The 26,489-nt window shown below is 41.8% G+C and overlaps 1 protein-coding gene across 1 annotated transcript in view; it reads left to right on the top strand.

Annotated features, from left to right (window-relative positions):
* Positions 1 to 26,489, top strand: part of LOC115691511 (GTP-binding nuclear protein Ran1A-like) — a 44,256-nt gene that overhangs the window by 868 nt on the left and 16,899 nt on the right. The gene's annotated exons all lie outside the window — the stretch shown is intronic.

Here is a 26,489-nt window from a genome sequence, read left to right as displayed (position 1 = left end):
AATTCGAAATTTTAAAATAACCTAAATAATCTATTAGGATTAGAATAACACCTAATTTAAACTAGGAAATAAATTATCTCAAGTCCTAATTTAAATTAAATAATTATCCTATCTTCTAGATACATTTAGGGTTCCCTAAACATGCAAAACTTCTAATTTAAATCTAACTAACAAATTTTTGGATTTTCTTTATTTAAAAGGAAAGCAATCAAACAAAGATAACAAGCACATTCAAACAATCCACGCAATCCGCAAGATTCTTCAAATTATAAGCAAAGAAATCAAACTAACGGTCATATCTATAGGGTTATAGATATCGACAAAAAGTTGATTGTTTAAATTTGGAAAGCAAATAAAATCTATTATCGTATCCAAATGATTATGGATAAGATAACGATTTTCCGTATCGTCGCGTATCATACCTTAGGGATAAGGTCGGATAGTCGTCCAGATACGTTGCCAAATTAGGAAAAATTCCTAATTTAGGGTATCTTAGAATATTGCGGATATCACAAATATTATCCTAAGGTATCTAATCAATCACGCAATATTCACGGAATATTCAAAATATTCAAACTAAGAATTTAAATATTTTGAAAATATACCGGATAGAGATTTTTACTCGATTTGCGGATTACTTTCCAAATTTGAATCTGCAGCGGATCGGGATTGCGGATCGGCGGTGCGTCGGGAGCGGCGGAGCGACGTCGGGAACAGTGACTGAACCGGCTCAGCTCGTAGTGGTGGTGGAGCGAGGACCGGCGGTGAGGGGCTCAACTGGCCGCGACGCCAAGGACAGTGGCACCTTGGCTAGGCTCCGGGCTCACAGTTTGCTGGAATGCTTGTTATGAACTCGTTGGGGTGGTTTGCCGAGCTGAGGAACACATTGATCTGGAGTGGAAGCTACTGCGATGTCGCCTGGATGTGTCCGACGTGTGGCTACGCTTGCGCTGGACCGTCGACTTTGTTGAACAACAAGCAAACACCGGAGAAATTGGATCAAGCGACGCAAGGTAAGGACTGGAGCCCGCCTATTTACTGATTTTGCTGAAAGAATCGCTAGAACACTGAATCGCAATAGCACGGACTGAATTGGAGTTTTGGAACGTAAGATGCCGCTGATTTGGAGCACAAGAAGCAGCAAGAACCAAGTGATGGCGTTGGTGTCAGTGGTAGACAACGCAATACTGAAGAAAACTCCAACTTTTGACTTTTCCCTGCACTTGCTCTCACTTTGTGAATTTCTGTGTGCGCTTGACCATGTCTAGTGTTGACTAGATTTTATTGCTTTGGCAGTGGGTCTTCAATGGCCACTTCCCTCGAACGATGGAAGTGCTGGCGCGGCGATGATGGATGGTTGCCAAGCACGGGAGGAACCACCGCGGGAGGAGAGAACTTCTCTTCTTTTTCCGCCGCCAATCTCTCTCTCTCCAAAAAAATTCTGATCTAGGAATTATGAGAGCCCCAGATTATGAGACATAAATATATATTTATAATGTAAACTAGAGTCAATTAATTACTTTCTAGTTTAATAGGCTTAGGTTTAGCTTTAATTTAATTCTAAGTGGGCTGAATTAATTTGGGCTTTTCTTTAATTAAGCATAATGGGTTAATTTAAGCTCAAATTAAGACAACCAAGCCCTTTTGTGTGTGATTTTCGGCCCATGCTTTCCGAGTGAGCCAAGTCTCGTTCGGTGCCCGAGCTCGATTTACGTGATGAATTTTAAGCTCGCTTACCACCGCCGATCTGATGCGAAATGCAGTTAATCTATATAAACCTAAACTTTATGCTATGCGATTTGTAATATTTTTGTTCAAGGATTAAAATTTAATCCTTACTTTTCTATGCAATTAATTACTAAATGATGCGTCGAAATTTAGGTGTCAACAATATTAAGAGAGTGAATTTTTTTTTGTCTATTTGTGCTCTTGGACGTCACTATCCTCTAGAGAGAATTGCAGATTGTGGACGCGAGAGGCGCTACTAGAGTTGCGGGGGCGGGCTTATTAAGATATTGTACTGAATATTCATGACCCGATTCAAAGATTCTATAATCATTTGTGTAGTTACCGTAGCAACATCCAATTAGGGCAATCAATATCAATTGAGAGGCCAAGCGAGTCACCCGCCACCGCCAGTCACCTCTCACAGAGTGAGAGAGGGGACAGAAGTACAAATTTATGTACGTTTGTATACGGTGTCGAGCAAATTTCCCACTAAGTGGTTTCAATGGAAGTCCAAAAGGGCTGCCCAACATAGAACGTTTTTTTTAATTATTATTTGGAGCCCTACACGGTCATTTTCATCTCAGGTTACTATAATTCTCTAATAAAATTTAATTACTTGAAAAAAAATACATTGGCTTGTGCATTATGCAACCCTAACGTGTGCAAGTCCCGATCTCGAGAGACAAAAAAAGTCAATCACTATGACATGTTAATATGCCCTAGTGTCGACTCTCAGCAGAGATAAGTCAAACTCTTATTTTTTCCACGGGGATTGACTTTCAAGGCATACATTATTATTTTTATTTCTCGAAGCCATCAAAGTTGGTCATTTAATTCTTGAGGGTAAGTGCATTAAAATTTTTAAAATTTGTCACAAAAGTGCAATAGAGTTCTAAAATTTTTAAAAAAGCAATCGAATCCTAAAACTAATCACAAAAGTACAATCGAGTCATAAATTTTCAAAAAATATAATCAACGGAAGGACTTAATTTGACCAATTTGAGAAGTTTTAGGACTTGTTTGCACTTTTTAAAAGTTTTAGGACTCAAATACACTTTCATGACGAGTTTTAGGACTTCTAATGTACTTATCCCTAATTCGTTCGTGGTCAATGACCTCAATTTGCTTGTACGATTTAACATGAACTTTTATTCCAATGCAGTTGGAAAATTTATAGGCGGAGTTTATCTTGATAATATATCAGAAGTTGGATAAAAAGTAATTAGGGCTTAGGAAATTGGATGAATATGAAAATTATTAGATCGTTGTGCCCTAAAATATACGGTCAGCACACAAAAGCAAAAGAATTGCGTATAAAAGTTACATTATTGAGTTTCGTCTCGTGTGCATTGTGAATGCACTTGATATGTGTAAAAACTTGCAAGAGACACAAAAGATATTAAGAGCCGTCATCCAAGAGGGTTACGGGTATGAGAAAACTTCTTTCTTGTGATTGATCCTCATTGGGTTCGGGTTTAATCTATGATTGAAAACACTTATTAGTGTGAGTGTGATTGAACATTTGTAATATCATCTTTGTCGATCATAGTACAATCATCTTGTTGATCTCTCCTCGTGAAGTAGGTGCACCGCCGAATCACATAATTCTGATGTATTTGTTAGAGAAAATAAAGAACACGTGCTGAAGTAAGCAAACATGTTCAGGATAAAATGAATCACGGAAGCTAAGTGATTGTTCCATATAGACAGGAACAATGAGATTGCCGTGTAGGAAGTCGCTCTTGACATCCAATTAGAAAATCTCCCAATTCTATATAGTAGCAACATATAGGACTATGCGAATTGTGGGTTGTTTGACTACTACACTAAAAGTTTCTAGGAAGTCAACGCCCTCCTCCTAATGAAACCCTTTTGCAGCAAGTGAAGCTTTCAATTGCTCAAGTAAACCACATGCACATAGCTTTGCCTTGTACACCCAATTACATCCAAACATGTTCATCGAGAAATGATGGGGAACAAGATCCCATGTTTTGTTGATTACAAGAGCATTCAACTCCTCAAGCATAATGGTTGTCCAACCAGGATGTTTTAAGGTTGAATGGTACAATGTGTGGCTCGGGAGGGATAGATGATGCTGCTATATTGGCATATTTGTGGTTTGGCATCGAGATTCGGCCTTTGAACGTGTAACCATGGGATGCACTAAGGATGTGGAAGCTTCAAATTGAGACTGAATTAAAGATTCATTCTCCACCGGTTGTGGCACATATTGGAGAGAGTAGCAGATGAAGATTTTGAGTCTGGTTTTATCTTAGCAAACAGACGTGCACATTCTGTGACATTCCGAATTTTGGCCCATTTTTGGGATTTATAAAACGGGTATTTCGTCAGTGCGCTTATAGTAAAAATCTCGCATGGGAACTGATTACTCCCGGTTATTATTTTTAAATCTTGAGATTTCGCTAGAATCGCATTCGATCGAATTTGGCCGTTATTTAGACCTCGAACTTGGCAGTCGATTTTCGGGAGTTTCAAGACGAAATAAATTGGATGGTGTCAATATTATCGTAGCCAGCGTTGAGATTGTCAGGAATAATGGAAAAATGGGAGTTTTTGACCGGGTGCGAATTTGGACTAGTAGACCTCCCTCGCTATAGTTTGATTTAATTAATTCGGCCTTTGTCCCTTTTTATATGCGAGGCTTATTTTGGACCGGTAGATCGCTTTCGATTTTGAATTTGGGTCATCGGATCGCATTTAATATTTGAATCGTGACCGTTAAATCGATATTTAGTTTGAACCGTGTCCGTTGGTTCGCGCTCGAGGATAAATATTAACTTTGTTCTCTCTTACTCTCTCTCCTCTCTCCTCTGACATGCCCACGCCGCGCACGCTCTCTCTCTCTCCTCATTGCGTCTACCGTCCCTCTTCTCTTTCTCTCTCCCTCCTTCTCTCTCCTTCTTTCTCCCTCTCTTTTCCCCCTCTGGCCGCGCACGCCTTCCCCCGGCAAACGTCCCTCGCCCCACGCCCATGCGTGACCCACCCCCCGACACACCCTCTCTCTCTCTCTCTCTCTCCTTTCCTTCTTCTTCTCTTTCTTCTTCCTTCTCTTCGCTTCCGCTCTTCTTCTTCGCCTTCTTTCTTCCTCCCCGGACGAGCCCGCGCGTGCCCCTGTCCGCCGGCGCGACGACCAGCTCGCTAATCGCCGCCGGACCGACCTCCGTCGCTCGTCACCACCGCACACCATCCGACCGCCACCTCCGCCTAGCCGCCCACGCCGCCTTCATCCCTCCCCGAGCGCGCGAGCTCGGCTCGCCGCCGTGCTCGACGAGTCCCGGCCATGTCCAGCCAGCCTCCCCAAGATCGCCTCGACGCCTCGAGCTGCGTGCTACTGCCGCCGCCGAACGCCCTGCCGCGCCACCCGCCTCGCCACCTTCCTCTTCTTCTTCCTTCGTTCCCATCGTCGTCGGGGAGCAGCCCGCCGCCGCCGCCTCCGTCGCTACCTCGTCCACCACCACCCGGCGTCCCTTCGCCACCGACCACCGCCATGCCGCCCGAGCATCGCTGTTCCGAGCCCTCACCGCCCCAGCCTCTCTCCCTCGCCACCCCACTCCGGCCGACTCTCTTCTCTCCCTCCGAGCTGGTCGTCGGAGAGCCGCCCGCTCGCGCCGCATCGCCGCCACCGCCCACCGCCGGAGCAAGCCCAACCGGCCACCCGACCAGCCATTGCCCGTACCCGTGCCCTTGCCCGCGCCCGTGCCCTTGCCCGCGACCGTGCCCGTGCCGCGCCTTGTGCCCGTGGCCGAGGGCTGTGCCCATGGCCGAGTACCGTGGCCGAGCCCCGCGCCCGTCGCGCCCTTGCCCGCGCCGAGTGAGACACTGTTCACTCGGGCCATTTTAGGCCCGAGCCGATTTTCTCCGGGCCAAAACCAAGTAAGTGACATTCTAATCCCTATTTAGTACAATGGGTATTATTAGACTTGTTTAGAGATTAATTAGAATTAATTCAATGACTAAGTTAGAAAATGAATTAGTTGGTTAGAATATGATTAGTACTTGAATTAGGTGATAAGTGGTGGATTAAATTGTGATGATTGCGTGGCAAATTGTGACGTGCTAAATATCCGTATTGTCTTGGCGTGTGTGGGAAAGTTGACGTGTGATTGTGGCCGGCTTGAATGTCGGAATCGTGAGCTTGTGAATTGGAATTGGGATGATTGTTGGTGTATGTTTGTAGCTATTGTTGGTGGGTCAATGATTGGCTTATCGTGGCATTTGTGAGTGGAATTGATAGCTGAATGTGACCGACTTGAAGGTCGGGTTGGTGGAATATTGCGGTGAGCATGCCTTGAGTTTGATTGGTATGACTTGTGAGAATGGCGAATTGTGTTGTGGTGCATGTGCATGAGAAAAGCCCGATTGATCGGAGGCCGCCAACCCGAGGCGCGTGGTTACGCGGTGCGGCGAGAAAGGCATGACCGACCCGAGGCGTAGGTTACGCGGGTCATTGGAAGGGGAAAAATGTCCCGAGGCGTGGTTACGCGGGGCCGAGCCCGCTTGATCTAAGGGCGAGCCCGAGGCGCAGAGCGGGCCGTGAGATCGGGCCCGAGGCGCAGCTGGCGCGGCAAGTGTGAAAGGACCCGGGAGGTCGTGGAAAGTTGTTCGACCACGCATGCGAGTTGTGTGTGATTGAATTGATTGAACCGATTGACCGGCTAATTGAATGTGTGATTGAATTGGTGTGATTGATTGAGTGCCAGTGTGGTTGGCGTTTGATTGAGCGTGATATGTTATTGAGTTAGTATTATTGTCTTGTCGCGATTTGACTAACGTGCAGAGTTTACATGGGTTCGATGGTGAGGTAAGTATAAGGATGCGATTTTATTTTATATGTTATGGGGTAGATTGCATGTACGACTTGTCTGGGTACGCATTGGCCTACGTGGGGTTTACGGTGTTGCTTATTGAGACTCGTTCTCACGGTTATTATATAACCATTTCAGATCCGCGACCATGAGTGACTGGAGACGCTGCAAGGGTATCTCGGAGATCAAGTACGGGTCAAGTTGCCCCATATTTTTGTGTGCCCCTCTTTTGTATAGCGAAGTAGGATATCCAACCACTACTTCGTTTTAATGTTGTGTATTTGGAATTATTGTTTTGTGCTATCCATTCGTCATATTTTACTGTCTGGGTTGTTTTATTTCGCTTCCGCTTGCGTAGTTCGTTTGGGTCGGCGACGCGTCCTGGGACGTCGCGTTCAATACGACCGTGGAAGGGGTGTCGCGAGCCCGTTGGGGTTCGGGGCGTGACATCCCCGTTGATTTGGTATCAGAGCAAGGTCAGCTCGATCCAAGTTGGTCGAAGCCTGGAGTGATAAGGAGCGATGACTTTGGGGTAGTCAGTTAAGGAGTCTTGTGTGCCATGCGTACCCCAGACCGTGTGATTGTGATTGCTGAGTGATATTATGCACTAATACGTGAAATGCAGGTGCGACAGGGCTTGAGGTTAGTGCACGATCGCTGTTCTTTGTGATTGAGTGGTGTTGTGATTGACTGCCTGCTTAGTGAATTGTTGTGATTCACTGCCTAGGGCTTTAGACTGGTATAGTTGGCCTAGGTCTTTAATTCCCGAGGGGAATTATAGCAGGTAAGTGAGTGGTGTGACCCTGTGAGTTTGAGCAGTCGAGGTCGAGGTCGAGGTCGAGGTTGAGGTCAAGGTCAAGGTCATGTAGGTCCGCAAGCTGGAGTTGCAGAGGATCCCAGAGTGGATGGAATTCTGAGGGTACTCGAAGAAGTTGGAATTTTAAGGGGAATGATGGGAATCAAGGTCAAGGGCAAGTTAATGCAGTCAGACAGATGCAATAACTGGTTGAGCAATTTTTGAAATTGAAACCTCCGAAGTTTGATGGGAAAAGTGACCTCGAGGCTACATCACTTTGGATATAAGAGTTGGAAAAAGGCTTTGAAGTATTGGGGTGCTTTGGTCGAGGCTTTCAATGGGAAGTACTTTTCGGAGAATGCGCGAGAACAGAAAAAGACAGAGTTTCCTCGGCTTCGCTAAAATCGGATGTCAGTCGATCAGGTCGAGTTTGTAAGGTTGTTTAAGTACGCACCAAGGATGGTCAAGGACTATGTGGATAGGACAAGGAGGTTTCGGGATGGATTGGAACTGGAATTCCGCAATCAGTTAGTATTTTTGAGTCTTAAGGGATTACAATGAGTTGTATGAGAGAGCTCGATGGTTGAGACGGATACGAGTGAAAGGGCTACCGAAATGGATCGCGATACGCGCCGGCTAGGGACAATAGGAACTTTGGAAAGAAGCCTATGACAGAGAATCAGAGAATTGTCCCTCTAGTAAGAAAGAACTTTAGAAAACCAAACTGCTACTCCAACGCTGCATGTCGGTCTTATGAAAAGAGGCATAGGAATGACCATTGCCAAGGTAAAAGTGGGGCATGTTGTGGATGTGGACAGTAAGGTTACCAGATGAGAAATTATTGAACCAACAGGTTAGGTCACCAATGCAATCGCAGCGACCCCAGGTAGGACATTAAGTGAGAGCTGCCCTGTAGATTAATCAAAATCGGCTAAGGACGTAAGGAAAAGTGTATGTGGTGGCTGAGAAGGAAGTGAAGGATGTGCCTTGAAAGTCTAGATGCGTTATGAGAGGGGGTTTTGGTACAATAGGAGATGATTTCGAAATTTTTAGTTGGATGATTATGTACGACGTATTATCACTTATGGTGGATAGGCGCAATCGATTTATGGATTTCTGATTTACTAGTGACATTCTTGGACGAATTTGGAAGGAGGAGTTATACTTGGAAATTTCGGATTTTATAAAGAACCGAGGTGATTTGTTTTGGGAGACTGTTGGATCGAAATTGGATGGATTGAGCTTTGTCTTTGAGGTAAAAAAAAAAAAAATCAATTTGGGACTGATTAGTTGGTTGAGGAATCAAGGCTAAAGGACATAGCCGAGGTATGTAATCTTCTCGATGGAATTGCCGGGATTGCCACCTGATAGGAGAGTCGAGATTGTGGTTGAGTTGGCCCCAGGGACGAAACCGACCTTGGGAGCGCTCTACAAGATATCACTGTCGGAATTGAAGGAATCGAAAGTCCAAATGTGAAAGCTATTGGATAAAGGTTTTATTCGTTCGAGTGCGTCTCCACGGGGAACGCCGGTTTTATTCGTGAGGAAGAAGAACGGATCGTTAAGGTTATGTATTGACTACAGACAGTTGAATTAGGTAACCATTAACGATAAACGCCCGTTGCCAAGAGTAAATGACCTGTTCGACCAGTTACACGGGGCATCAATATTTTGTAAGATCGACTTGAGGACTAGTTATCACCAATTGAGAATCAAGAAGGAGGATGTGCCGAAGGCGGCATTTAGGACGAGGTATGGACACTATGAGTTTATGGTGATGTCGTTTGGACGGACGAACGCCCCTGCAGCCTTATTGGATTTAATGAATCAGGTATTCAAGGAATTTCTGGATTAGTTTGTAATCGTGTTCATAGACGATATCTTGATATACTCGCAGAGTCCCGCTAAGCATAAGTTACATTTGGAAAAGAGATCTATGGACTTTAAGGGAACACGCACTCTATTCTAAGTTTAATAAGTGCGAATTCTGGCTTCATTGAGTGGCGTTCTTAGGACATGCGATACTGGGGAAGGGATTGTAGTGGATTCGACAAAGATTGAAGCCGTCACGAATTGGCCGAGGCCGACGTCAGTAACCGAGGTTCGGAGCTTCTTGGGTCTAGCAGGCTATTATAGGCGCTTCATGGAAGGGGTTTTCGGCACTAGCTACGTCGTTGGCACGGTTGTTAAAGAAGGAGACGAGGTTTGAATAGACGGATGAGTGCGAAAGGTGCTTCCAAGAATTGAAACAGAGGTTAACGACCGCGCCAGTGTTAGCGATCTCGTCAAGTCCGGGAGGATTTGAGAATCACAGTGACGCGTCGTTAGGAGGATTGGGATGCGTGCTAATGCAACACGGGAAAGTAGTGGTATATGCATCGCGTCAATTGAGACCGTATGAGCTGAACTATCCGATGCATGACTTGGGATTGACCGTAATTATATTTGTCCTTAAGATTTGGAGGCATTACTCGTGTAGGGAGAAATTTTAGATTTATACAGATTATCAGAGTTTAAAGGTATCGGTTTTCTCAAAAAGAACTTAGCCTGAGACAGCGTCCTTGGATGGAACTCCTTAAAGACTACGATTGCGATATTTATATTACCCCGGAAAGGCTAATAAGGTAGCGGATGCACTGTGTGGAAAATCGAGCATCGTGCATATGATGGTCAAATAATGGACCTTGTTGGAGGGAGTCCGGGATTTAGAGTTTAAGTTTGAAGTGAGCCATGTTTTAAAGTCTACTTGCCGCATTGAGGATTGAACCAAAAATTCAGACTAAAATTAAGACTTTACAATATACGGACCCGGAGATTCAGAAGATTTTGATGTATGGATGCCACAAAAAGGAAATCGGATTTTCAGATATCCGAGGATGGGATTCTAAAGTTCCGTGGATGGTTATGTGTGCCAAGTGATGCAGAACTGAAGGAAGAGATTCTGTTTGAAGCACACCGTAGTACGTATAGTATTCACCCGGGGAGTACAAAAATGTATCAGAATTTACAGCAGCATTATTGGTGGAAAGGCAAGAAAGTAGATGTAGCCAAGCACGTGACCGAGTATCTAACATGCCAACAAGTGAAGGCACGGCATTGTAAGCCGGGTGGATTGTTGCAGTCATTGGAAATCACCGAATAGAAATGAGAGCATAACGCGATGGACTTTGTTATGAAACTACCAAGAAGCCAAATGGGCCATGATTCAATTTGGGTTATAGTAGATCGGCTGATAAGATCAGCACATTTTCTGGCAATGCGAAAGGACTTCGCGTTAGGAAGGTACGCAAGATGGTGCGTGCAACAGATAGTTCATCTTCATGGAGTACTAGTGACGATCACTTCAGACCGTGATCCTAAGTTTACTGCCGCTTATTGGAAAAGTCTTCATACGGCATTAGGAACAAGGTTACAGTTTAGCACGGCCTATTAGTCGCAGACGAATGGCTAGTCTGAGAGGACGATTCAGACTTTGGAAGATATGCTGCGACCATGTGCATTGGATTTTAGGGGAAGTTGGAAAGAATAATTGCCCTTGGTTGAGTTTGCCTATAACAATAGCTATCAGCAGAGTTTTAGAATGGCACCGTTTGGGGCATGGTATGGCAGGGTTTGCAGAACACCGGTTTGTTGGGATGAGTGGGTGAGAGGAGCATCACGGGTCCCAAGTTGGTTCAGCAGTCAATTGAAACAGTCAGGGTGATTTGGGAACACCATGGAACCAAAGATGCGATGTGGGAAAGTGAAGAGTTGATGCGACACCAGTACCCTCATTTGTTTGAATAGTTGGGTTGAATTGTAAATTTCGAGGACGAAATTTTTGTAAGGGGGGAAGAGTTGTGACATTCCGAATTTTGGCCCATTTTTGGGATTTATAAAACGGGTATTTCGTCAGGCGCTTATAGTAAAAATCTCGCCGAACCGATCACTCCCGGTTATTATTTTTAAATCTTGAGATTTCGCTAGAATCGCATTCGATCGAATTTGGCCGTTATTTAGACCTCGAACTTGGCAGTCGATTTTCGGGAGTTTCAGGACGAAATAAATTGGATGGTGTCAATATTATCGTAGCCAGCGTTGAGATTGTCAGGAATAATGGAAAAATGGGAGTTTTTGACCGGGTGCGAATTTGGACTAGTAAACCTCCCTCGCTATAGTTTGATTTAATTAATTCGGCCTTTGTCCCTTTTTATATGCGAGGCTTATTTTGGACCGGTAGATCGTTTTCGGTTTTGAATTTGGGTCATCGGATCGCATTTAATATTTGAATCGTGACCGTTAAATCGATATTTAGTTTGAACCGTGTCCGTTGGTTCGCGCTCGAGGATAAATATTAACTTTGTTCTCTCTTACTCTCTCTCTCTCTCCTCATTGCGTCTACCGTCCCTCTTCTCTTTCTCTCTCCCTCCTTCTCTCTCCTTCTTTCTCCCTCTCTTTTCCCCTCCGCCGCGCACGCCTTCCCCCTGTGCAAACGTCCCTCACCCCACGCCCATGCGTGCACCCACCCCCGACACACACCCCTCTCTCTCTCTCTCTCTCCTTCCTTCTTCTTCTCTTTCTTCTTCCTTCTCTTCGCCTCGCTCTTCTTCTTCGCCTTCTTTCTTCCTCCCCGACGAGCCTCGCGCTGCCCCCGTCTCCGCCTGGCCACCACCAGCTCGCCAATCGCCGCCGCCGGACCGACCTCCGTCGCTCGTCACCACCGCACACCATCCGACCGCCACCTCCGCCTAGCCGCCCGACGCCGCTCTTCCTCCCTCCCGAGCGCGCAGCCTCGCCGCCGTGCTCGACGAGTCCCGGCCACTGTCCAGCTAGCCTCCCCAAAGATCGCTCGACGCCGAAAGTCTACGTCGCTGCCGCCGCCGAACGCCCCCAGCCGCGCCACCCGCCTCGGCCACCTTCCTCTTCTTCTTCCTTCGTTCCCATCGTCGTCGGGGAGCAGCTCGCCGCTGCCTGCCTCCGTCGCTACCTCGTCCACCACCACCCGGCGTCCCTTCTGCCACCGACCACCGCCATGCCGCCCGAGCATCGCCGGCTCGAGCCCTCACCGCCCCGGCTCTCTCTCTCCTCGCCACCCCACTCCGGCCGACTCTCTTCTCTCCTCCGAGCCGGTCGTCGGAGAGCCGCCTCGCCGCCGCGCGTCCGCCACCGCTACCGCCGGAGCAAGCCTAGCCGGTCGGCCGACCAGCCATTGCCCGTGCCCGTGCCCCTTGCCCGCGCCGTGCCCTTGCCCGCGACCGTGCCCGTGCCGCGCCTTGTGCCCGTGGCCGAGGGCTGTGCCCATGGCCGAGCACCGTGCCCGTCACGCCCTCGCCCGCGCCGAGTGAGACACTGTTCACTCGGGCCATTTTAGGCCCGAGCCGATTTTCTCCGGGCCAAAACCAAGTAAGTGACATTCTAATCCCTATTTAGTACAATGGGTATTATTAGACTTGTTTAGAGATTAATTAGAATTAATTCAATGACTAAGTTAGAAAATGAATTAGTTGGTTAGAATATGATTAGTACTTGAATTAGGTGATAAGTGGTGGATTAAATTGTGATGATTGCGTGGCAAATTGTGACGTGCTAAATATCCGTATTGTCTTGGCGTGTGTAGGAAAGTTGACGTGTGATTGTGGCCGGCTTGAATGTCGGAATCGTGAGCTTGTGAATTGGAATTGGGATGATTGTTGGTGTATGTTTGTGGCTATTGTTGGTGGGTCAATGATTGGCTTATCGTGGCATTTGTGAGTGGAATTGATAGCTGAATGTGACCGACTTGAAGGTCGCGTTGGTGGAATATTGCGGTGAGCATGCCTTGAGTTTGATTGGTATGACTTGTGAGAATGGCGAATTGTGTTGTGGTGCATGTGCATGAGAAAAGCCCGGATTGATCGGAGGGCTGCCAACCTGAGGCGTGGTTATGCGGGTGTGGCGAGAAAGGCATGACCAGACCTGAGGCGTAGGTTACGCGGGTCATTGGAAGGGGAAAAATGTCCTGAGGCGTGGTTACGCGGGACCGAGTCCGGCTTGATCTAAGGGCTGAGCCTGAGGCGCAGTAGCGCGGGCTGTGAGATTGGGCCTGAGGCGCAGTGGCGCGGGCAGTGTGAAAGGACCTGGGAGGTCGTGGAAAGTTGTTCGACCACGCATGCGAGTTGTGTGTGATTGAATTGATTGAACTGATTGGACTGGCTAATTGAATGTGTGATTGAATTGGTGTGATTGATTGAGTGCCAGTGTGGTTGGCGTTTGATTGAGCGTGATATGTTATTGAGTTAGTATTATTGTCTTGTCGCGATTTGACTAACGTGCAGAGTTTACATGGGTTCGATGGTGAGGTAAGTATAAGGATGCGATTTTATTTTATATGTTATGGGGTAGATTGCATGTACGACTTGTCTGGGTACGCATTGGCCTACGTGGGGTTTACGGTGTTGCTTATTGAGACTCGTTCTCACGGTTATTATATAACCATTTCAGATCCGCGACCATGAGTGACTGGAGACGCTGCAAGGGTATCTCGGAGATCAAGTACGGGTCAAGTTGCCCCATATTTTTGTGTGCCCCTCTTTTGTATAGCGAAGTAGGATATCCAACCACTACTTCGTTTTAATGTTGTGTATTTGGAATTATTGTTTTGTGCTATCCATTCGTCATATTTTACTGTCTGGGTTGTTTTATTTCGCTTCCGCTTGCGTAGTTCGTTTGGGTCGGCGACGCGTCCTGGGACGTCGCGTTCAATACGACCGTGGAAGGGGTGTCGCGAGCCCGTTGGGGTTCGGGGCGTGACACATTCGCTTGCGGAGTAAGATATGTTAATGAACGACCATTTTGACCAACTTCTGAACTAGGTTGGGGCGTAGTCCAACGATCACTAGAAACTTTTATTTGTGATGGACTTAAAGTTGAATCCATTTGCAATAGCCACCCCTCAGTCATAACAGTCACCTGAGAAGAAGAGGCAAAAGAAAAATAATGCTCATAAAAAATAACATGTTGAGAGCCAAACACTCAGAGTAATGAATAATCAGGATTCTTCTTGAATAAATATGAGTGTGGACTTTGGTTGCCTAAAGCAATTGAAAGAAATCAATTTATCAAATAATTCATTGTTATAAATGCTTCCACCCAATAGTTGAGTGGAGGCGACATGATTGTATAGATCAAAAGTTTATTACATACTCAGGGTTTTCACAATATGATCTACGTGGAAATTAATAGGGTATGGGTTTTGAATTTACCATGATTAATGAAAACCCTGAGTATTGACAAGCTGCTCTGGGCATAATTTCAACAAGATGTGGATTTATCACAAATAAGCATAACGAGAAAGATCAATTATTTTTAACAAGAAAAGATTAGTCTGTCCTTGCGTGGCCCTGATACCATAAAAAAAAAAACAAAGAATTGACCGGATGAAGCCTTACTTTTCATTGATATGTTGTACAATATAAATAGAGATATCATCACCTATAATTATGGAAGAAGTTAAAGATAAAAGATAACAATTTGATCTACCTGGAAATTGAATAAAAATAACAAATCAGAAAAGATCTCTTGGATAATATGCTTGATGTGTTATCTTCGTACTAATTTGTTGAAGATTCTGCACTGCCTTTTGATTTGTTACTTCAATATTTGTGGTTTATTTATGCAATTTATGTCTTACTCAAATCGTTTCGTGTGTTCATACTTCCGCGTTAGTCGTAACACTCAGGTTTCTCTTGACTTGATATTCAATCGGAGAGACTAAATGAGTACAATAATTGGATGACTAAAACCATTAACTGAATATAACCAGTCGTCACATTTCTTAGTGGATCCTTCACCAAATCATGAATAAATATCAATACCTACCACTTCATACCCCCTTTTTCACAGGCATGTTTAGTCTCAATGACTCGTAGAAACGGTGGTGCGGTGGTCCAACATAAGTGCAAATCAACATCAGCAAATATCAAGAGATCAGTTCCGCATGGAAACCTAACTTCACCAACAGAAGTCCCTAATCATTCTCTCTTTAATAATTTTTTGTGTAGATTAGACACCACACGCAGATATATATATACACACACACACATAACAGTTTTATTTGCGCAGGACACATTATTTGACCACCGAATCTGAAAAACCGTATAAATCATTCTTTTGTGAAAGAAAACGAGTGCTTTTGAAAAGGAAAAGAGCCTATCATTTGATCCACCTTTTCTTCTGACTTTTGGTTTCATAGCTCCTCCAAAGCCTACCATGAGTTTCACATTTTTTTTTCAGTAGTCTCTCTCTCTCCTTCACATATCAGTATAAATTAGGGAAAATGACACAAACAGTCCCTGAACTTTGACCTAATGTGTAATTTGATCCCTGAACTTTTAATTTGTTCAATATAATATCTGAACTTTAACCTAATGTTCAATGTGGTCCCTGAACTTTTAATTTGTTCAACGTGATCCCTGAACTTTTTGTACATCTTCAATTTAGTCCCTGGACTTTTGGTACATCAAACATTTTCATATATTTCAGGGACTAAATTGAACATGTATTAAAAGTCCAGGAACCACATTGAACATTAGGTTAAAGTCCATGGACTACATTGAACAAATTAAAAGTTCATGGATCAAAATGGCCAAAGTTCAGAGACTATTTGTGTCATTTTCCTTATAAATTACAATTCTTGGATGATTGCGGAATAGTTGATAGTGGTCTCTCCTAGAAGCTCTCTATTGCCATTAGCTTTAAATTCGTGTAGTTTCTAATTAGGAAAAATACAAAAATCATACAGTCACTTTTGACACGGACCAATTGTATGTCTACATTTTCATGCAAGTACCGGACCACACATTGAAAATACCAAACCGCCTCTCCTTGCAAACTTATTTTAGCATCTTCCTTAGGATGTGGGTGATTTGTTTTCGGTTGGTTTTGAGAGTTTTGGGTGGATGTGAAAATTTAGGATTTGGGAATGGACATTTTTCTTGTATTTTCCCCTTATTCCGCAATTTGGTAAACCTGCCTGTTGTTGCGGGAAGCAAGTTAATCATTCACACTGGCATTTTGATTACTAAATATATAAAGCAATCATATATGTAGCTTAGTAGTAATCTATAACTAATATTGTGAATGTCTTCATTTTTTTAGGTAAATTTTCTGTATAATGTTTTCTTGGTTAAGTTACGTTTAGAAGAAATTTTTTGACACGACTTACGGAACAAAAATATAAAACTAATCTCTTACGAATCGATTAAGATGCCACCGTTATTTGCGTGAGCTAAAAAAAGATTGACCAAAATAGGTTGTGCTATAATGAATCTAATTACTAAGATTAAAGTAATCAAGTCCATGCGGAGTAAAAACATTAATTGACAAATGAAAATTGAAAAGGAAAAGGAAAAGGAAATTTTGAAGAAGTAAATGAACGAGCTATGGGAAAAATGAGGAACCGAATGTTCTCTAAATAAGTTATTCAAGAAATAAAATTCACATAATAATCACGTAAAATAATAATAAAAGAAATAGAGAAAATATCACAAAAATCCTAAATAATGCTGATTATAACACAAATATCCCAAATATTTTTTTTGTCACCAAAAATCCAAACTTGTACCGATGTGACACATATACCCTCCGTCACAATTTCGTCCAAAATCACATGTGGATATGCATGGCATTATATATATTTTAAAGAAGTGGCACTAATGTGACGCCACACAAGTGTCACATCAAAAAAAATTAAAAAGAAAATAAAAAATTGAAAAAGCTAGAGAAATAGAAATTTGAATCAAAGAGAGAGAGATTGCAAATGATCAAGGGTGTTGAAAGGGTATCACCTCTGACTTCGCCGGCGGGCCGTCAACTCCCGTAGACCATCGGCAAGGGTCAACCAACACTCATGAGAATCTAGGCCTCTTCACACCCTTCGAGCTCGATGTCAGGCGGAGATTGTGACATCCGGAATTTTTTATGTTTGGTATTAATATTTATGATATAAAGTTAGGTATTATTTAACTTTGAATTTCGGATGGCATGTACTCGAAAAACGATTTTCCACGATCGTAATTGCCTGATGCATTGGAATTAATTTGATATATGTTGATGCGTATGTTGATGGTGTAGTGTGATGATAATCGATTTATTTCCATATAAGTTGTAGATGGGGACTAATATACTTTGAATTTCATATTTGACGATTTTCAAGTTTAAATTTACAGAAATGAAATTTCCCTAGCATCCGGAATTTCTCACCAATAATATTAGTGGAGTTAAGATATTTTTTGGATTTATCAATGTTTATAACGGACACTGATTTTCTTATTTGCGTATTAATTTAATAAATATTCCAGTAACTTGATGAAATATCTACTGTAAAAACCCTATAGTTGAGTCGTTGGTCATTCTTTAATTTGTGCACACATCTTTTCATTTTTCCCCTAGTGTTTTAAGCCCTCTTAATTTGAGACATTAAACTTCGCTTAATACTCAACAAAAAAAATTAGCTTAATGATGATGTCATGTAGTACATCACATATTTTAACCTTAGTCAATTAATACTATTAATGACTCATTCATTTACTCGGTTGAAGGAGAAGAAGCTCTCTCTCAAATATCTCATTTAGCTACTCTTATTAGGCCACTTATAATGCCACGTGTATTCTTTGATTTGGAGCAACACTCCCCTCTTTACACCTAAGGCTTTTAGCCCAAAGCCATAATTACTTTTAACCTTGGTGATCTACTCTTATCTCTTAGTTCATTACCCTTGGCCGTATATATGGATATAACCATGTGATCATGCCACTTGCCACTTTCTAATTGAACACAACTTTCCCCCCAGCCGTTTTAACTTCAAGTCATCATCTTTTTAACCTTGGTTAATTATTCATCTCTCTTAATAACTCTTGAGTATTCTTCTAAGTTCATTTGTCCTGGCTGTATAATTGGATCTTCGAAAGTCTTCAAGCTTTAAAGTGTGAGTCCCTACTTCACTAACTCCCAATTTCCAACTTTCCTCTTCGATCTTCGTTTTCAAATCTTGCGGAAAAAAAAAAAAGCGAGGGCCCCACCTACGTGTTGTTAAAGCTCCTATCTCAATTTTTCAGGTGTCGACAAGATAAATTTTTGGAATTGCATATCTTTCTACAAATGTGTTTTGTCGTTTCAAATATAAGCATTGTTGATTTTCTGTTTTGTTTATTTTATTTTGTTTGAAGGTAACTAGAGTTTTGAGTTGTCAAGTTTGTAATTCAAGATAAATGAAAACTCTAGGGATTAAGTTGGATTGATCTTCTTGGTACTTTTCACTTGTTGGTTAATGTTTGTTAATTTTAGTTTTAGTTGAATTGATGGTGTGTAGTGAGATATTGTGGTAATGTGATTTATTTTGATGAGTTCTTACACGCCTAAAAGGTATATGGTTGATTCCTGTGAGGTGTGATAATATGTTGGAAGTAAAAAAAATGTGAAAATGACGAAACTGGGCTTGAAAGTGTTATCTTCGTAAATTGTGACCCATCAACCACTTATATTCACTTTATATATACCAACTATTACTTATATTTACCTTATATTTACCAGTCGTTACTTATATTCATCTTATACTCACCAGCCACTATTTGTATTCACTTTATACTCATTGCTCGCTACTTATATTCACCTTGTATTCACCAATCGCTATTTATATTCTCATTATACTCACCAGCCGCTGCTCATATCCACTTGCTGAGTATACCCACTTGCCGAGTATGCCCAATTGCCAATTTTCGGAATATGCTATTATTGCTTGCACGGGTAATGAAAAGAGGTAAGCTTGTCATCATTATTACTCACATGTCCAACCATAAAAAGGGGCAAGGTAATGATATGGATGTAAAGATATGGTGTACTAGGCATCGATTATTGAAATGAATGTTGATTTCCGTTGTTGATGCAAGGAAGATCTTATGATTACAATGCTAACATATGCACTGTTGCTATGTGATTAAATAAGGGAAGTAACATATATATATATATATATATTATCCGTCGCGCACAAATTAATGGTGACGATGCTCCGTGTGTCAAGATACCTCGGGAGTCGAGATGCCCCATGTGTCAAGATGCCCTAGGAGTTTTTAGGAGGAGGAGAAGTAAAGAATATAATACATGTATATGTGCATATATAAATACATATGGGCACAAATGTCCATTAATGGACTAATGGGTGAAAAGCGTATCTCATAATCATTTGCATTTGACTGAATAATCCTATGCAACGTTGTTATTGGTTTCTATCAATGTATCGTGATTGAAAAGATAATACATTTACTACTGCACTCGTTATACATGGTTACTTTGTATTGTATTGAACTCACGTTATTTTGTACTAGGTTGAGTAGTAAAGTGATTTTCTACCTTAGACTTAGGGATTTCATTTACTAGGTTACGGCTCACTCCTTTATTTTTGTCAGATATGTAAGATGGATTGCACACCGCCATTGCTCTTTGGAGCTCCTATGCATTTTCATTGTGTATTTGAAAATGTGCTTATACTTGGGTTAGCAGTAGTATATACTAAATGTAGTTTCACTATATGGGTCGATGTGAGGTTTGTAGAATAGATTCCCCATTGATTTGTTACTTGGTATATAAATATAGACGGTGAGTTGGTGGGACTGTTGAGGTACTTCGATGGTAATGGCAACGAGTCGATGGGTGAGGATGTTGTAACCTGTAAGGGATAGCTTGACTTTTGTACAAGCAAACTCTTGGGCGTAGTTTATGGTGTTGGCGATGGGTGACCTTGACATTTCCTAGAACCAATGTACTTTATGTTTGCTTGGACGTTGTATAAAAATAATATCCACTGACGCTTGTATAAAGAGGCATATGTAAATTGACATAATTCCCTAAAAAATCCTCAACTTTAGGTGAAGTCCCAAATCTACCTCGAACTTTTTTTTATCTAAAAAAAATCCCAAACTTTAGGTCCAGTCCCAAATCTGCCCCGAACTTTTTTTTGTCTCATAAAAAACCCCAAACTTTAAATCAAGTCCCAAATATGCCCCAAATTTTCTTTTGTGTAAAAAAAATCACCAAAATTCAATTTATTTTCAAAAATATACCCCCTGTGATCCAGTCCCAACTTGACGTGGCACTTCCACGTCGATAACAAATCCACATCAACATAGTAATAGGGCTTTTTTTTAAACAAAGAAAAGTTCGAGGAAAATTTGGATTGAACCTAAAAATTGGGGTTTTTTTTTTAATTAAAAAACGTTTTTTGGGGTGAATTTGTTATCGTCCCTAACTTTCATATCCTAGAATGGTTATATTTTGGAGCATTTTCAACAATTTTTATTAGGTTGGATTTGTTATCGAAGTGGAAATGCGACGTTGGTATGTACCTATCGCCTCATTACTTTGCTGATGTGGATTTGTTATCGACGAGGAAGTGTCACGTCAAGTTGGAACCGGATCACGGGGGTATATATTTTAAAATAAATTGAAATTTGCTTCTTCTTTTTTTACACAAAACATATTTCAGGGCAGATTTGAGACTAAACTTAAAGTTTGAGGTTTTTTCTGAGACGAAAAGAAGTTCGAGGCAGATTAGGGACAGGACCTAAATTTTGGGGTTTTTTTTAGACAAAAAATGTTCGGGGCAGATTTGGGACTTGACCTAAAGTTGGAGGGTTTTTTAGGGAATTCACCCTATGTAAATTATTTTAACTTGTGCGATTTTTTGTAGGAGATGTTGCAAATGTTTTATTGTGCTTCTGCATGCTAATAACAAATATGAATTATAATCGGAAAAGACATGTGTTACGCTTGACGTTCTGGAGCGTCACAGCTTGATTGCGAGGGAGCTTAAGCCCAAATTTTGGGTCGAGGACTGAACTCGCAGTTCCCAAGCCAAAAACCAAAAAAATATTGAAGAATAAAATTAGTTGGCAAAATCCCAAAGTATGACAAATGAACAAAGGGAAAAACTCACGAATTGTGGATGAAGATCGAAAGCACAAGAGATTCACTATCCTCGCTTCCTATGGGGGCCCTCGCAACTGTCACTAACAGTCGCAGGGCTAGCTTTGGCCAAACTGAGTTGTGGCAGCTATGGCCACAATTGAGCTCTAGTGCAGAGCTCATGCGGCCACCACAACCTTTGCGAGCTCGAGACGACCACGTAGGGCCCTGGGGATCGCTCGCTAAGGCTCGCGAGGCCACAAGCTTCGAGCTCGCATTGCCAGGAGGTGCGACCGAGCTCGCCACTGATGGAGACCAAGGTGCAATGAGAGCGTCTATGGGCTTTAGCAACCGGTTCGGGCTACGGCTGCAAATTGTTGTGGGAGTGGCTTGGTCGACCCTGTTGAAATAGTTTGTTATCATGAAAGATGTGACTCTTGATTATGAAAAAAGGTGACTCTTGGATATAAAAAGAAGTGACTGTTGACATGAAAAATGGTGATGGTTCATCATGAAAAGTGGTGATGATGAGGATAAAGTATCTATTCCCAAGAGATGTGTTGATTGATTGTCTATAAATAGCACCAAATCATACATTGTTCAACACAACTGTTCAAAACAACTTCTTCTTCCCTTTTCATATACACAACTTTAATAACAAATTCAAGGTAAAATTACAATAGAGAAACTAAGTAATTGTTGAACTCATTTCTCTGTGGCTTTGATGTATATCCTAGAGGTGTATTTATTTTAGACCAGTCAGCAACAATAGTAGGGGCAAATAATATCTTAAGAACGGTGATTATTATCATGCATCAAAGCATCAAAGATTTATAATCACTGCTCTATCTTCATTAGCTAAAAAAAATTTTCCAACAAAACCATATGAGGAGAGAGAAAGGGCAGGCAAAGGATTTTGGGGTCGTCGGTGGCCGGTGTTGTCATGTCCTCCATAGCTCACCGCTAATCCTTGTCTTTGCTTTAGCCGTTTTCGTATTCAATGACGTTGTCAATCGTCGAGATAGTGTTCATGAAGGAAAAAGATGAACGAGGAGCTTGGGCATAAGGAAAGAGAAAAAGTGAAAAAGAAAAATTAGGTGATTTTTCTATCACTTAAGCCATGTTAGCACGATGTCGAAGTTGCGTCAGATCCATTTGCCTCTGTTATCCACGTAGGATTTTTAATAGTGCTTTTGGATGGAATTGAGATAGAGGGTATAAATGTATCATAGATATAAATTTAGGCTTTTTGGTATCAAAAAAATTGAGATATGCATGTTACAATTGACATAGTATTTTTTTTGAAAAGAAAGATAAAGAAAGAAACAAATTAAAGAGAGGGAAAATGCTCCACTAAAATGGTGATAACTGTCACGCCATGGAAACAACAAATTACGTTATTTTATGTATTTTAAAGCATAATGGCACTCTCTTTTGGTGCATTGGACTTCACTCTCTTTAAACTATGGCACTTCCACCTTTTTTTTTCTTTTTTTGATAAGTCTATGGCACTTCCAAGTTCATGCACCACGATGATCGCCTCTTTGACGGTATAACTTAGACCTCAGAATGTGATTGTAAGATATTCACGCGACTAAGCAAAAAAGCTAAAAACAAAAGAAGAGCCCCAATCGGAAGATCCTTGAAGCAGAAAGCAATACCCTAAGTCATCATTATGTTCCATTGCCCTAGCTAGAATCGACCTTTTCTTTACTACGAGGGACCACTCAAACTTGGGAGATACCTCATTGCTAAACTGGCTAGCACAGATATAAATAATAATTATGATAAGTGATCACATTATGAAATCGTTGCACTTGAATTCATAAGAATTGAGCTTATACAGTGTGATTAGTTAAATGACACATATGTTTGTTCCTCAAAGTGCCCTAGAACATAGGCTAACCAGAGTTTAGTCATGAAGTTTAAAGTGAAGGGCATGGCGATGAGTTGTTGTGCTAATTTTCCTTCAAACCGACTAATTACTATCGTACACTTAGATTATAAAAAGAAATAAGATAATGGAAGAACTTTAGTCATTAGCATATAATAAGATATAAATAAGTGGGAAAGATGCTTGGTTGGCGAGAAATTTGGGAAAACGACCTGATTTTCATGAGTGACTAGTGATTTCCTAAAAGGAAAGAAAGTATGTTTTCAGAAACAAGCATTATATATGGACCAAGCATTAGTTGGTTCAACTTTTTTTGAATTATATATGGAGCAAGCATTAGTTGGTTCAACTCTTTTTTTTTCCATCATTGGTAATTACCATTGGACACATAATTGGCTCTTCCAATCGATTAGTTTCGTAGTAATCAAGAATTTCTCACGAACAAAATTGATCCTCGAGTTGACTTTTCTTCTTCATACCCACCATTTGCTATTCGTGCGTACCCACGTTCATTGGCAGGCCACTGAACTATGGTGGAGCCTCTCGAATGCTTGCACTTATTCTTATCTTAATTAATGGAGGGGTTAATGATAAACATATTAATTCTCTTCATGATGAATAATCATTAAGATCTTGAAATTTCTCATAAAAAGCATCAAAAAAGTTCTAAACCTATTACACTTATGTCAATTTAGTCCTAAATCCTTCAATTATACCAATTGAGTCATAAACATTTTGATGATTTGCTAATGTAGTGAGAAAAGTACCAAAAAAGTCATAAACATGTTGCATTTATGCCAATTCAATCATAAATCTTTCAATTGGACCAATTTAGTCATAAACTTTTTCATATTTGTACTAATTCATTCCACCCAACCAATTTAAGCCATAAATTGCTTACGTTGATGCCGTTCGTCCTACATGGCACGGCCGGCACTGACGTGAATAATTTTTTATAATTTTTCAATAATTTTTATTACTTTTTAAAAAGATTTCCCTAATTTCTTTTTTTTATTCTTTTTTTCCGATTTTTGCATTTCTTTTCCTTTGGCCTGTGGACGATACTCGACCATGACCAACGACCGGCCATAGGCAAGGGCCGGTGAGGGCGCCGCGGCCCTCGCCAAAGGCCGCGAAGGTGACCCTCGCCGAGGCCTTGAGGGTCGAGCCCTCGTCACCTCTCGCCTATGGCTAGTCACCAGCCATGGCCAAGTACCAACCACAAAAAAAAGGCAAAGAAAAGGAAAAAAAGGTAAAGAAAAAATTATAAAATAATTATTTACGTCAGCGCAGGTCATGCCACGTAAAACGGCCGGCATCCAAGTCAGTAATTTCTGGCTTAAATTGGCCGGATGGACTTAATTGTTACCAATGTGAAAAGGTTTGACACTAAATTGATCCGATTTAAAAGTTTAGGACTGAATTGATACTAATGTAATAGGTTTAGGACTTTTTTAGTACTAGTCCATCCAACCAATTTTGGTTGGAAATTGCATACATGGATGCCATCCGTTCTATGTAGCATAATCGGTGCTGATACAAACAAAATTTACAATTTTTAGTATTTTTTAATGAATTATTTATTCTTTTCTTTTCTCTTTTCTTTTCTTTATTTGTTTTTTTACAACTCTAGACCGGCAAGGTCGCCAACCACATGCAAGGAGGTCAAAGCAATGGCATATGGTCCTCGGCCCTCGCCAACCACGGGCAAGGGCCTCCATGTCCTGGCCAAGATCCAGGCGAGGGTGTCAGGCCCTCGCCCAAATCCAAGCAAGGGCCACGACCATCAACTGTTGGCCAGTGAGGATGTCGCGACCCTTGCTTGGATTTGGGCGAGGGCTTGACGTCAGTGGCTGGCAAGGGGCAAAGGCCTTCGCCTAGACCTCAATGGCCCACAGTTGGGGAAAAAAAAAAGAAAGGAAAGAAAAGAAGAAAAAAAAGTAATAAAAAATTGAGAATATTTTCAAAATTTATTCACATTAGCGCTGGCCATGCCATGTAGAATGGTCGGCATCCATGTCAGCGATTTCCGATCAATTTTGACCAGATGGATGGCAAATCGCCAAAAGATTGATGACTCAATTGACATAATTGAAATATTAAGGATTGAATTAGCACAAATACAATAGGTTGAAGACTTTTTTTGTACTTTTCTCCAATTTCTCAAAAGAGTTCCAGATAGAATTGGCCTCTTATATTTCACAATATACCTTCCCATTCCATTATTCAGTGGAGGAGTTCATAAAATGGGTCGACTACAAAGTTTGTCATAATTCGAGAAGGTCATTATGGAGCCACTTCAACACACAGCATATTAAGCAAAGACAAAGCTACTCCATTTCAAAATCACACATCATTCGTGACCACTACAGTTAAATGCAAATCCAAGAGCTGAATCAAGTTGGAATTTGATGTTGAAATTTCTCTTCCAAATTTGGAGGAATAAGGGTGCGTTTAGTAACCATTCTGTTCCCGGAAATAATTTCTGCTCATAAATGATTTTTTTTTATTCTGTTCCCAAAAATAATTTCTAAGCATTTGAAGACATTTGATAACAGCCCAAAATATGCATTCCTAGAATAGAAAAAGAACATAGATGTGTTTGGTAATTATACAAAATTTCTTTTTATTAATAATATTTTTTAATTTTTTAATACTTCTTTCTTTTTTTTTCTTTTCTTTTTTTCTTCTTCTCCTTCTTGGCTGTGGCCGAGCCGCCGGCCATGGCCGATTGGCCAGCGAGGGCATCGGGGCCCTTGCCAGCCACAGGCGAGGGTGAGGGCTGGACCCTCGCGGCCTAGGCAAGGGCGGCCCTCGCCAGCCTTTTCCAGCCCTCGCCGGGAAGGGCGAGGACCGCCCTCACCAAATCCGGCAAGGGCAGCCCTGATCCAGGCCGGCAAGGGCAGCCTTCACCCAGGCCGTGAGGGTCCAGCCCTTGCCCTCACCTGGGGCGGTTGCCGGCCATAGACTAAGAAAGAAGAAGAACCGGCCAAAGGCAGGAAGGAAAGAAGAAAAATAAAAAAAAAATCTTCTATTTCTGATTCTTGTTTCCAGAATCAAGAAGCAACTTTTTTTTATTCTTAATTCTTTTCCAAAACTGATTTTGGGAACAAATTTGTGCCTGGCAACAAAAAAATTTACCAAACGGATTTCTATTTTTTTTTATTCCTAAAAATAAAATAATAGAATCAGTCACTATTTGGCAAGTTACCAAACGCATCCCAAACAACCAACCGAAGAGGAAAAACCCTAGGAGTTCGGTTGGTCCCGGAATTGATTTTGCAGGTCCGACATCTTTGAAAATGTGCTAGTGTCTAGTGTCTTCCACTTG

The sequence above is a fragment of the Syzygium oleosum genome, unplaced genomic scaffold (assembly GCF_021117445.2).
Source record: "Syzygium oleosum isolate NSW1041296 unplaced genomic scaffold, Sole_v2.1 Sole_v2.41, whole genome shotgun sequence".
Taxonomy (NCBI): Eukaryota; Viridiplantae; Streptophyta; class Magnoliopsida; order Myrtales; family Myrtaceae; genus Syzygium; species Syzygium oleosum.
This window is presented reverse-complemented; position numbering and strand designations above follow the sequence as displayed.